The sequence below is a fragment of the Hylobates moloch genome, unplaced genomic scaffold (genome assembly GCF_009828535.3).
Source record: "Hylobates moloch isolate HMO894 unplaced genomic scaffold, HMol_V3 SCAFFOLD_23, whole genome shotgun sequence".
Lineage (NCBI taxonomy): Eukaryota > Metazoa > Chordata > Mammalia > Primates > Hylobatidae > Hylobates > Hylobates moloch.
Genome location: NW_026652298.1, coordinates 40,866,267 through 40,879,861, shown reverse-complemented (window position 1 = coordinate 40,879,861; position 13,595 = coordinate 40,866,267).

Below are 13,595 nucleotides of genomic sequence, written 5' to 3'. Positions count from 1 at the left end.
GTGGGGGCTGCCTGGGGACAGGCAGAGTCCCCCAGCCTGGGAGGAGGCGCTGGAGGAGGCCTGGGCAGCCTCACTCCCTCCCCACAGGAGCTTCCCCCAGGCCGTCCGCACCTTCTCTGAACCCCAAAGGTCACTCTGACATCACAGGCTGCCACCTTCAGGCGTCTGTCCTGGGTGGCCCTGTTGGTCATTCCACTGACATTTACAGAGGACATCGGGGACTCTCGGACACTTGGATTTCTAGGTGACACAGGCTGGATGGAGTTTGATTGCACCAGGCGCTGCTGTGCCCCAGGCCTCTCCCAGGGCCAACCCCCTCCAGGGCCGGGTCCCCTGCTGCCCGGGTCTCAGCCCCGGCCCTGACATTTACACACCGCAGCCGCCGGCAGACTTGGAGACTTAGCCTGAAGTTCAGGGCTGAGGGCCCTCCTCATGGTACTGTGTGGGGACCGCGTCTGACCGAGGCCCACCCTGCCGTCGCCCCGGAGTCTCCCAGGCTGGCACAGATAGCGGCTCATGGTCACACGTCTGTCATAAGTTTGAGGGCTGAGTTCTGACCCGGGCAGAGAGTGGAACGAGCTCCAAGCAGGAAATGGGGTGTCGGGGTGGAAGGGAAGGGACCCCCCAGGGCAGACTTGGGAGGGGGCGTCTTGGTCTGCTTGGGCTGTGACAGAAATTCTGAGGACCTGGTGGCCAGGGACAGAGGCAGTTTGTTTCTCAGTTCAGGAGGCCGGACGTCCCGGGGCGGGGCAGGGCTGCGCAGGATCGGGCTCCACGGGGGCCGCTTCTGGGTGCAGACGCCTGCTTCTGCCTGTGTCCTCACCTGGTGGGAGGTGGAGGGGTCTCTCGGGGTCCTTGTTACAAGGGCATTAACCCCATTCCTGAGGGCTCCCCCGCTCCTGACCTCACCTCATCCCAATCACCTCCCAAAGGCCCCATTGGGTCTCAGCGTCTGAACTCATTGGGACGCAAACTCTCCATCCCCTGCAGGTGTCCAGGCTGCCAGCACTGCCCTGTCTCCCTGGCCCCCGCTGTGGTCTCTCCCGCCCCCTCTCCCTGGGGCCTCCCCCACCCGCATTCCCTGGGGATCCCATGGTCCCTCCCGGCTCCACCTGGGACCCCCCACTTGGCTCTGCTGCCCCGGCTCCTTGGATCCCTCCGTGGTCCCTCCTGCCCCCTCTTTCTGGACCCTCCCCCCACGGCCTCCCCGGCCGCCTCATTTATGGGCTGCGTCTGGTGCCCCCATATTCATATCTCAGAGTCCTAACCCACCCCCCCGAGTGCCTCAGAATGTGACTGTATTTGGAGATAAGGGCCCTTTAGAAGGGGGTTAGGATTAGGTGAGGCCACAGGGGGACACAGATGCAGGGGGTGACAGCGGCGTCTACAGGCCAAGGACAGCAGCCACAGGAGGAGCTGGCCCTGCCCACACTGTGGTCTCAGACTCCAGCCTCCAGGGTGTGGGAGAGTGAGCGTCTGTTGCCTCAGCCGCCGACATCCAGCAGACCAGCGTCCAGCCCCAGAGGGGCCACAGTGTCCCTCGGGTCCCTCCCTGCCCCCTGGCCACACCTGGCTCACCCCCGGATGCCCCTGCCCCTGTCTCCACCGAGCTCCAGAAGTCGGGGTTGGGGGTGAAGAGATGTGGCAGAGTGGCTGGGGCAGGCAGGTGTGGCTGCCAGGGCAGAGGGAGGACCGGACGGTGGCATCTCCCCAGCAGGGTGGCCCCGCGCCCCTCCCAGCCCCACCATTTTCCCCAGGGGATAAACTGAGGCTCTGTGATCTCTGTCAGGTCACAGAGACCCTGTTGGGTGGTGAATGGGTGACATGTGGACACCAGGCTGTGGCGGGTGTGGGGTTCAGCCCTCCCTGCACGCTGTTCCTCAGACCTGCCTGGGAAGCAAAACCACAGCACAGGCACCCCTGGCTGGGCCTGGCCGTCGTCTCCCCAGGAGTGAGAGCTGTGCTTGTATCTGACGCGCCTCCCGGGACTGGTGGAGCGGGTGTGTGGCGGCCCCTGTGGGTGGGGTTTGGCCTCAGGGGCTCCTGGGTAGGGTGAGTTGGGGATCCGTGACCTCAGTCACCAGGATGTGGTGGACGGAAGCCCTGGCTGAGCAGGCAGTGGGGATTGGGGGATCCCCCCATGGACTCTCCCGCCACCGCGAGGTGGGGGAGGTGGGAGAGCCGACCGAGCTGCTGCTGAGTGGCTGCTCCGTTCTCCTCGTTTATTTATTGATGTGTGTGTGTGTTGTTGTTGTTGTTGCTGGTGTGATCTCGGCTCACTGCAACCTCTGCCTCCCAGGTTCAAGCGATTCTCCTGCCTCAGCCTCCTGAATAGCTGGGATTACAGGCGCCCACCACCATGCCTGGCTAATTTTTGTATTGTTAGTAGAGACGGGATTTTATCATGTTGGCTAGGCTGGTCTTGAACTCATGACCTCAAGTGATCCATCCGCCTCGGCCTCCCAAAGTGTTGGGATGACAGGCGTGAGCCACTGCGCCTGGCCTCTTTTTCTTTTCTTTTTTACATCTGGTTGCCGGGTGATACTGAGGGGGCTGGGCTCTGCAGGGACAGGGCTGAGGGGCGTCGTGTGGATGGACGGCCAGCCCATTGGGTGGCCTGGGTGGGTCCCTGTCCCTGCATGCCAGGTGAGCCGGCTGCTGTGTGTGCACAGGCACGTGTTGCGTGTCCGCGTTGCAGAACACAGGGTGTTGCAGGCCGGAGCTGGGTTTTCACACAGATTGAGACCAGGCGTCGCCCACAGAGCATGCGGAGGCAAGAGGGACTTGGGCTGCCGTGGGCTGGGGAGGAGGGTCCCATAGTTGGGGACAGAGCAGGGCAGGAGGGACAGACCGGGTGAGGAGGGGGCACCCCAGGTGTCTAAACCCCAGGTCTGTGGAGGCCCGAGTTCTTAAAGGAAATCCCCAGTGGTGGGACTGGAGGTGCCCTGGAGCATGGAGGGTGGGCCCACGTCCCGGCGTCCCTGGCGTCCCCATATCCCCTCCGAGGCACAGCCACAGCCTCTGGGTCCTGAGTAGGGGCTGCAGTCACAGCCGGGGCGTGGGGGGGCCAGGGAGGGGCTGCTCTCCATAGCGCGTGGGGTGGGGAGTGGCCCGCCTGGCCTTGGCATTCCCGGGCAGGGGTCCCCTCGGCCACCGCGTGGAGTAGGACGCGGGTAGAGAGGGGCCTGGGCAGGGCGGGCGGGGCAGGGAAAGATGAGATGCAGACTGGGGAGGGAGCGCAGGGTGCGCAGCGGGGGCCGGAATGCTGCCGAGTGGGGGCCTTTGGCTCCCGTAGGGAGGCCCCTTACGTGAAGAGGACCAGAGTGAAGTCAGCCCTGGTCCACAGCCACCCCTGCCCTGGACTGCCCGGGCCAGCACCCGACCTGGCTGCCAGTGTGCTGAGGACAGACCTGCTGGGCCGCGTTGGCAGGGGCTCGCCCCGTCTTCCCGCAGGAAAGAGCCTTGGTGGGACTGCTTCCGCCAGCTTCCCGGCCAGACCCAAGGGTGGAGCTCCAGGCCACGTTCCCATGGAGGGAGCGCCTGGTCCCCTGGGGTGGTCTCTAATTTCGGCCGCGGCAGCTGTGCAGTGGCGCTCAGGCAGTTATTTCTGGCCTGGAGAATTCCAGCCCGGAGCAGGCCCCACAGGCCTGTCCCCGGGGCGGGCGGTCGTCTTCCCCAAGGTCCCCTCCTGGCTGGGTTTCTGCTGCCCACGCCTTTCCCTCAAAGCCCGGGGGCACGCAGCACCCTCGTAGGGGGACCAAGATGGGCAAGGGTGAGGCCAGAGGAGAGGAGCTCTCACCCGGCCTGGCCGGCCCCTCCACCTCCCGCTCCCAGGACAAAGCCAGCCTGACCAGGTGGCCTTGACCTGGGGCAGCTGCCGAGCCCCCAGCAACGGTGGGAGCTGAGCCAGCGCTTTGATTCCCGCGTCGGCCAGGAGAGTCTTGGGGTCTGCTCCATTTCAGGCGGAACATCCTGGGTGGTCGTGCACCCAAGGTACTTGCCGGCGTGGCTGCACGCTGCCACCAAGTGGCTGGCAGGGCCACAGGCTTCTCGGCCTGCACAGCCAAGCTTCCCGCAGGCACGGAGACAAGGGCTGGGATCAGGCACTTTTCCACTCAATTATGCCTTGAAAAGTTCCCAAATCAAGCTCTTTATTAGAGATAAATAGGCATATTAGGTCTCTTCGTAATTAGCATGGCTTTTAAAATTGCGCGCAGTTAGGGGGAGCTGTCCGCGTGTGCTCCGGCTCCGTGGTGGTGCTGCGCGCCAAGCTCTCCTTCTGTCCATGGAGGTGGGGGACCCGTCCTTGTCTCAGGCCTGAAGAGGGCTGTGTGTTCTCCACTCGTATGTGGGGTGAGCCCGGCCCGTGCACACAGGCAGCTACACATACATCACACACCCACACCCGGACACGCGCCTTATGTCCCTATGCTGGCCTTACACACATGTGCCCCTCGCACACGCACGCTCCCCTCACACGCATGCCCCCTCACACATGTGCCTTGCACACGCATGCCCCCCTCGCACACGCATGCATACAGGCCCACTCTGCCGCCTGCCCTGGCTGCTGTGTGCTTCCAGCCCTCCCCATCCCCCCACACAGATGGACGCGACGCTCCCCAGGGTGAGACGTGGCCGCCCAGGTGAGCCTGGTGATTCCCCGGGCCGTGTCAGGGGCGGGGTCTGTGCCTGAGACAGCGCAGGCGATGTGATCGTTTTGGCCTCTCCGGTGGGTGGCAGATGGGAGGCTCTGCAGGGTGGGGGAGGCGAGCCTCAGCCCACCTGGGTGCAGCCCTGCAGACATAGAGGCGGAGGCCAGGGCTGCTCTCTGTGGGGCCCGAGTCTCCCGAGGACGTTGCGCAGGGAGGAGCTCCGTTGAGACGGAATGTTCCGGCAGCTGGGAGTGAGCCGTCCCCTCATGGAGCGGTGACTTCAATCCCCCAGGTGGTGGCCTTTGGTGGGCGTGGGCTCCCCGCACCCCTGTGCTGGGGGCGGTGCTCTCCCACGGGCAGCCCAGCCCCCGCGCCCTCCTGTGACCTGCGGCGCCGGCTGGAGACAAACACTCCATGTTTGGCCGCTGCCCGGGCTCCCCACCCCCCACCGCCCGTGTGAGTCACGCAAGTCCCGGCGGCTGGCTCCGGCCACGTTCCCCTGGCCAGGCCCCTGGGGAGAGGGGCTCCCACATCGGGGACCTGGCTGGGGTGAAAGCTCCGGGCAGGATGCACATTGACGCTCACAGCAGACTGGGGGTTGGCTGGGAGAGGCAAGGGTTGAGGACCAGGACAGGCCAGGAGAGCTCGCAGCCCTCCAACGAGACAGTCAGTCATTGTGGCGGGGACCCCCACCCTGGCCCTCCTCTGACGTTGCCCAGACCCTCCGTTCCCTGCCTGGGATGGGATGCAGGTGACCTCTGTGGAGCTGAGTCCTGAGTCCTGGGCCCAACCTGAGAGCTCCCCAGGTCGGGAGTCAGCCACGGGGTCCATGGGCACTGCAGGTTCTCAGGGGCGCAAGCCCACCTGTCCCATCTCTGGACAGCTCGGTCTCCAGGGCTGGTACAGGTGCCTGTGAAGGAGGCCCGGGCCCCACCCACCACCCCCGCCCCCATCCTCCGTGACCCCTGACACCCCCAGCAACAGGCACTGGGGTGGGACACAGTTGGGCCCAAGGTGGCCGTTTCCGGGAAGTTCTTTGTCAGGCCTGGAGCCCTGAAACGCGGTACCCTCCACCCCTGTGCGGCTGTGGGAATCCTTGGGCTGCCCTCGGTAGCCGGCCTCCCTGGGACCCCTGACGGGTTCTGTTGGGTCTGATGGTGCCGTGTCCCCCCACTTTTCCCCAGCACAGAGGGGTCCTCAGAACCTCACCCCTTCCTGAGTTAAAACCCTGCGGTGGCTTCTCCCAAGGGAGGAGACAGGCGTGGGGGCCGCCCTCAGCGTGGAGCCGGGGATCCCTCCCGGCCCCTCCCCCCAGCCCTGACCGGGCTTCCTCCTCCCTCGTCTCCATGGCAACGGCCTCCGGGGAAGGAAGAGAAACCTCCTTCAGTCAGCGCATCCCTGGCATCCCTGATCCTGGATCGTGTGGCTGCCTCGCCCTCCCCCTTCCCACCCAATCCCCTCCCGCTAAGAGGCCCCGCTGGAGGACAGGACACGTGCCTGTCATGGCATTGGGGTTGGGGGTCTGGGGGAGGCGCCGCGCTCAGGGCAGGCCCTGGAGCTCCCCGGGCACCGTCCCGTCCTGCAGGTTTGATGTACTTTCTGTCGTCTCCCCCGTGAGGCTGGGGGGTGGCCCTGGGGGGAGCGTACGAGAGCACATGTGTATACACGGGTGTGCACGTGACCTGGCATGTTGCTCCCCCAGTGGGGTCTGTCCCGTCGCACGTGCTGGGAGACTCCAAAGTCTGCAAACATCTGGCTCCAGAATTTCGCCACTACAGAGGGAGACTGAATTAATTAATTCGCTCCTGGATCGGTTAATTAACGACAGGTGCTCTGGAGCCGTGTCCATGCCGCCTGGGGAAGGTGCATCTGCCTGGGCAGCCGTGGCTGCCCCGGTGCTTCATCGGATGCCAAGGGCAGAAGAGTCAAGGCCCGCTGGGCTGTGCCTGGCCCCTCAGGCCTAGTGGAGCTGGTAGGGGAGATGGGACACCAGCCCATTGCGCAGGGTGTAGGCGGGACTGCACTAGACTGCAGGGCGTCACTCCTGCCCGCAGGGGGCTTCCGGTGCTTGAGGAATGGTCAGGCCCAGCCTGCCGCATGCACGGGGCCCCTCCCCGAGCCCTGAGACCAGGGAGCAGACCCTGGCCAAGGTTCCGGCCCACTGGGTCCTTGACAGCTTTGGGCCTTACTGCTCGAGGCAGAGGCTGGACTGTGGAGGCCGGCAAGTGTGGGACCGAGGCTCAGGGGTGAATGGGGCCACCAGCCCCAGAGGACTCCAGGCGGCTTGGCCTGGGCACCTGTGCATGGCAGCTGTCCTGTTTTTGAGGGACATCCGTGGGGAGGGCTCATCACCTGCTGACCTGGGCTGCTCATTTCTCAACCCTCACCCTCATCCCCTGTGAGCCTGGGAGGAGGCACGGATGCTGCATCAGCCTCCGAGTGTCCCTGCCCTCTCGTGGGCATCCGGGCCCCCGGTGGAAGGCAGGTCTCAAGGGGCTGGAGGGCGCCAGGAGTCATCACATGGCCAGGTGGGCCCGGGGCATGTGGGGGCCTTCTGCCCAGCGAGAGTGGAGGCCACGTGGCAGGAGGAGGAGACAGCCCCACCAACCTACGCCTGCCCATGTGCCGGGTCTCAATTCCCGGTCCAAAGGGCACCTTGAGTGGTGACTGCAGACAGGTGCGGGGCTCCAGTGGAGGGAAGCTGCCATTTAGAGGCAAAGCTGGAAACGCAGGCTGTGGTGATGACTGAGGTGAGCTTCACATACCACAGGGTTAGTCATTTTATGTATTTATTTATTTATTTGACAACCAGCGGATTTTAAAGCGCACGGGTTAGCGACCTTCGTGTTGTTGAACCATCACTTCTGCCTAGTTCTAGAATGTTTCCCACGTCCCAGGAGGAAACCACGTCCCCATCAGCCCTCGCTGCCCAGCCCTGGTTGTCTCTACCCCGCTTTGTCTCTGGGTTTGCCTGTGCGGGACTTTCCGTGTGACACGTGGTCTTTCTGTGCCCAGCTCCTCCCGGCATCATGTTCCCGGGTTCACCCGCGTCGTGGCGTGTCGAGCTTCCTTCCTTTTCGTGGCTGAGTAACATTCCGCCGTGGGACCAGACCACGTTCCGTGTGTTCATGGGTCTGTTGGTAAACACCAGGGCCGTTTCCACCGCTGGCCGTCGGGGTCAGAGCCGCTGTGGACACGCGTGGGCCCGTCCGTCGTGAGTGCCCGTTTCCTTTGTCCCCGGTGTAGGCAGGATTGGCGTTCATGGCCTCACCCGCCGGTTATCTGGAGCTTAGACGTGCCCTGGGTGGGAGCTGGACTCGTGGATGTTGTCTGTGGGTCCTGCCAGCGGCAGGCAGACTCCCACATGGACCTGGCCATCTGCAGAGGCCTCCCCCGAGTCTGCCTTTCTGGGGAACCCCGGAGATGCTCAGCAAGCCTAGTGGGGCACGGGGGTCCATGGCGGGTGAGTAGAGGGCATGCGTAGGGGCCGGAGGCGGGGTGTGTGCGGGGCAGGTGGGTAGATGGTCAGCGTGCGTAGGGGCCGGAGGTGGGGTGTGTACAGGGCGGGTGAGTAGACGGTTGGCGTGCATAGGGGCCGGAGGCGGGGTGTGTGCGGGGCCAGGGTGAGTACATGGCGTGTGTAGGGGCCGGAGGCGGGGTGTGTGCGGGCCAGGGTGTGCCGCGCTGATCCTCCCGGGGCTGCTCGGGGAGAGCCTGTTTCCTTCTTGGTGTTTGGATAAAAATGCGCGGCTCCCTCAGCATGTCCCAGCGGGGCTGTTCAGAAGCTGGGCCCAGGGAGCCTGGAAGGCAGGGGCCCAGCCCGCTGTGACCGCACAGGCCAGACTCCCGGACATTGCGCTTCCGTCATTGCACACGCAGGGCCTGGATTCGCCGTGCAGAAAGCCGGACGATGCCCGGCGGGGGGTGAACGTCAGAGGGTCTGTGTGGACTCCGCCCATGTCCTGAATGCCCTCGTCTTGTCCCTCCCCACGGCGTTCTCATCCGTGACTCTGCTCGCGTCCCGAGTGCCCTCGTCTTGTCCCTCTCTGCGGCGTTCCCATCCTTGACTCTGCCTGCGTCCCGAGTGCCCTCGTCTTGTCCCTCCCTGCGGCGTTGTCATCCTCCAGCGATTCCCCGGGAACGTCTCTGTACCTCTGCACACAGGTGCACACACACACGCCCCTCGAGATGGCCTGCACTGTGGCTTCTGTCGTGAATCGGGTCACGTGTCCTCTGTGACTCGGTCCTGATGCCCACGGCACCACCGTCTCCTTTCGGGTGGCCACGTAATGCTTCCTGGCGGGGTGAACGTGCCACGTCAGTGGAGGTATTCTGCCCTTCTAGCTCTTCTCGATACAAGCAGTGCGCCCGGGCTCTCAGGGCCGGGACCACCACCATGACCGGCAGACTTCAGGGCGGTCGGTCCCACCCCCGTGGCCTCGAGGGTCCTTTGGAGCTGCCGGGTTCTGAGTGGGGGTGGACACAGACACAGCTGGAGGGTTGAGGCTCTGCGAAGGCGGTGCACTGAGGCGTATCGCTCTGACCAGGCGGCCGGTTCCCGGGGATCTCCTGTGCCACCCACTGACTCCCAGGGTCTGCGGCTGGCCCGGCCTCTCCTGGCTCTCTTGATGTGGGACCGAAGCTGTTGCTTCCCCTGCGGCAGAGGCGACGGAGTGCCTCAGAGCACGCGACCGTCCCCTCGGCACTGCGGGCTGATAGCTCTTGTGGGAATGGGCTTCCCCCATGCATACACGTAGGTTGTCTTCTTGAGCAAATCAGGAAAGTAAGGTTGAGTGTTCCTGAGAATGAGGGCCGGGAGGGGAGGAGGTGGCCAGCGCCGCATGGGGCCGTGGGCAGAGCGGGCAGGGAGGGAGCGGCCTCAGCCTTGGTACCCTCTTACCCAGGGCAGGGAGGGTTTTGCCCAGTCACGGGTGGGTGCAGAGAGGGGAGCACGTGGCTAAGAGTCCTGGCTGCCTGTGACCTCAGCTGCAGTCAGTGCCCTGCAGGGCATGGGGTCCTGAGTGGGGGGCTGTGGCCCACCTTGCTCTGGGCTTCTCCTTCCTGCTGTGGGTGCCTTCCCCGCCCACACCCCTGCCCCTGGTTCAGGCTGCTTGTGCCCAGCTGTTGCAGATTTGGCCTAATGGGGCTCAGCTGGCTGAGCAGATTGCTCTGGGGGACAGCGGGTGGGGCGGGAACGGCCCAGCCTCCCGATCCTCCCAGCTGCAGAGCTGGGACCCCGGCACCGATGTCAGCATGCAGCCGAGCAGGGAGCCCCGCTGGGATCCCTGGAGGCCACAGCCCTGCTTGGGGGCCACTCTGACCATAGAGGAGGAGCCAGGCAGCAGCCGCACCTGGAGACGTCCATCCCTTCGCTGGGCTAGCGCTGCTACAGTCCCCTCCCCGGTGGTCTGAGGAGCTGAGGCTGGCCTACGGCTTTGACGCCTTAACCGTCTCTTGAGGAGGGACACACAGCCCCGCCTCGGTTCCTCTGTGGAAACGTCTGTCCTGACCTTCTTTTGGCAAATGTGGAGGCCTTGGTGTGGTGAGAATGTGTCCTCCAGGGCCAGCAGGGGTCAGGCGGAGCCGTGTCAGTCGGGAGAGTAGATGGAGGGGCTTGTATTGCAGGAGGGTCTGCATAAAACCTGTCAGCGCCAGAAAGATGAAATAGCCCTTTTTACAGATGGGGAAGCTCAGGCTTAGAAAGGGGGAGGCGCAGGTGGAGGTAGAATTGGGGTCAGGCTCTTGCCCCACGGCCCTGGCTTGAGGATTAGTCACGGGGCAGGGTCGGGGAGGCCCTGGCCCCAGGATACCTGAGCCAGCAGGTCTGGGCGGGCCCGGGGCTGATATTACCGGGGATGTTAGCTGATGTTTCGGGTTGGGGTGGTCCAGGACCACCCTTTGGGCCACGCTCGTCCCACAGCATGCGGGCTTCTGAGGAGCCCCTGTCCCGACCCAGGACCCTGGAAACCGCTGGCTCTGGGGAGAGGGGTCCCACAGCACCTCAGGGCTCAGTCGGCACTGTTCGGGAGTCTGGCAGCCCCGACATTGGCTGAGCCGCCCTGAGACTGGCTCCTGGCCCCAAGAATCCCAGGTCTCCAGCACCTTCGGCATGGAGATAGCAGCTGCCAGGATTCCCCCCACTCCCAGACACTCCCCCCGTCACCCAGCAGCGGGAATGCAGGCCTTGCTGCCCCCCACACAGCAGGCAGTGGCTCTGGGGCTACCCACGCCCACATCCAGGGGCCAGGAGAACATGGCGCCTTCAGAGCTGTGTGCCTTCAAGCTGGGAAGAGCAGTTTGGGAGTCTTTTCCCTCCTCGACTCCCCACAGATGAGAAAACGGGGATCAGTGGAGCAGCTCCAATAAAGGCCGGGAGGTCGCTTCCTCGCCCCCTCATGGATGTGTCCCCCACACCTAACCCCAGCCCTCCCAGCTCTGGTACATCCAGGACGGGCCCAGGCGAGGCTGCTGCTTCAGCACCACGGACAGCGGCCGCCGCAGCACTGCCCGCCCTGCGGTCACACCTCCTGGCCCGCCGGGGACTGGCATTTGCAGTGCGCTGGAGCTGGGCCCCTTGGAGGGCCCCCCAGGTCCTGAGAGCTGAGGGGCCTTCTGTGGACCTTGGTGTGGGCCCCCATGGCCACAGGCGGTGCCTGTGTGGGAAGGGGAGCCACAGGGGGCTGCCTTTGTTCCAGGGTTCCGAGGGAAGCAGCGGTCTGCAACGGGAAGCCTGCGGGGGTGAGAAAAGCAGTTCTTCTCCCAGAGACTGAGGAGCTGGTGTCCCTGAAGCATCCTGGGCGGGACTGGTTTTCTTCATGGGGGTCAACTGGGGAGGCCCGACCCCCGGCAGGGCTGCAGCAATAGGAAGGGGGCTTAGCGCCTGCCCAGCCCCTCAGAAGTGCACAGGCCTGGAGACCTGAGGAGGGGGAGGTGGCCAGGCTGTGCTGGACCTGGCAGGTGCTCTGAAGAGTGTCTTTTTTTTTTTTTTTTTTTTGAGATGGGGTCTTGCTCCGTCACCCAGCCTGGAGTGCAGTGGCACGATCGTGGCTTACTGTGGCTTTCACCTCCTGGGGTCAAGTGATCCTCCCACCTCAGCTTCCCGAGTAGCTGCCACCACACCCAGCTGATTTTTTTGTTAAATATTTTGTAGCAATGGGGTCTCACTGTGTTGCCCATGCTGGTCTCAGACTCCTGGGTTCAAGTGATCCTCCTGCCTCAGCCTCTCAGAGTGCTGGGATTACAGGTGTGAACCACCGCGCCCAGCCTGAAAGCACTGATTTTAGAGTGTGGGGCTGGGGGACAGGATGGGTACTGTGCCTGAGGGGTATTTCATCAGACAGGACCCCACCGCCGAGGGGGTCTTCAGCCCTGTTCCCCTGTTCAAGCCTCTCTGTGGGGGGTTTTCTCCGTTAGGAGCTCCCGGCCTGCACTGTGGGGCACGTGAGCCCAGTCCAGCGGGGGCCGCCTGGGGAACATGTCACCCAGGCCAGACTCCAGGGGCTGGAGAAGGCCCCTGTGGTCCCCCCAACCTTGGTCTGTCAGAAAAGAGGAGAATCACTGAGGTCCTGGGGCTTGGTCCAGGGAGATGAAGGAGCGAGGGTGGGTGGGGGCGTTGCTGCTGGCTGGGCCTCAGGGTCTGGTGGTGGCTCCCTGCCTGAGGGGGACCCCGTAGCCGAGACCACCTCCCTGCGCCGCTGCCCGGCCATTCCCTGGCTGGGTTCCCTGACCGTTCTGCCGCCCTGCAGCCACCAGGCCCCCTCCCAGGGCTGTTCCCGGCCGCATTGGCCTGCCTTCCTCCGACCCGCAGTGGAAATTGATTCTAATTTGTGGAAGTTTATTTGAAACCTAAAGGAATTTTTAATTACAACCCAGAAAATCCATCTGTATAATTAAGCCTCCAGAAGTCACCAGGCTCCGTGCGATGCAGCCGGCCGACACTGCCTGTCCTCAGCTGCCCACAGAAGTGTGGCTGGGATGGCGTGACACATGAGGGCCAGCCTGCTGAGCCCGGAGCTGCCCAAGCCCCTGCCAGCCTGTGCGGGATGTGGGACCTGGGCTGGCTGCTCCCCTCTCTAGGCAGAGCCCCAGGGGGCACTGGGACCTGGTATATCTGGCAGTCCCTCTCCAGGGCAGGGAGGGCTGGTGGCTGGGGTGTGACCCAGTTGGGAGGCGCCCAACACTCCTGCCTGTCACGTCCTCTGTTGTGAGAGGCCTCCTTGGGGCCCCCCAGACCCTGCTACACCACCGTCCCCTCCAGAGCTGCCCACAGGCACAGGGGTGGGGTCCTTGTCATTGGAGGAGCTCTCTGGGATTGTGGGGCTAATTTCGGGTGGGTGCTGGGGGAAGGGGAGGCAGACGATCTATGCTGGGTAGGGGCCCTGCAGACCCAAGAGCTGCGACCCGTCAGGCTGGCCTCAGGCACACTCGGGGTCTCGGTGACTCAGCAGGCTCAACTTTGGGGTTGCCATTGTCGCCAGGCTTAGCTCGGGAGGCCGTCTGCAGCTGGGGTGCCTGCAGGCCCAACCTTGCCCCTCTGAGGCCTTCAGCTGTGTGTGTGATTTGGGGGGAGGGGGTGCACCTGGATGGGGGGGCTCACTGGAGCCACACCCCTGCTTGGAAAAGACAGTGCCCCATCCCCCACTAAACCAGAGGATCTGAGAGGTTGGGGAGGGGCACCCTCCTGGCTTCCCTTGCGGCCAGTCACAAAGGCTTGGGGTGGGTCTCAGTGGCATGGCAGAGGGGGCAAAGGTGTCCAGGTGGGACCCTGGCCTGGGGACTCCTAGTCAGCTGTCTTTAAGGAGTTGCTAGACACTCGGTCCCACCCACCCCTGCCAGCCCCTCTCTGCCGTGGACAGCTCTCATGGTGACTGGCACTGACTGCCCGGGGCTGCGACACCATACACTCCACTCCGCCAGCTGGACAGGCTTAGAGACGGCTGGTCA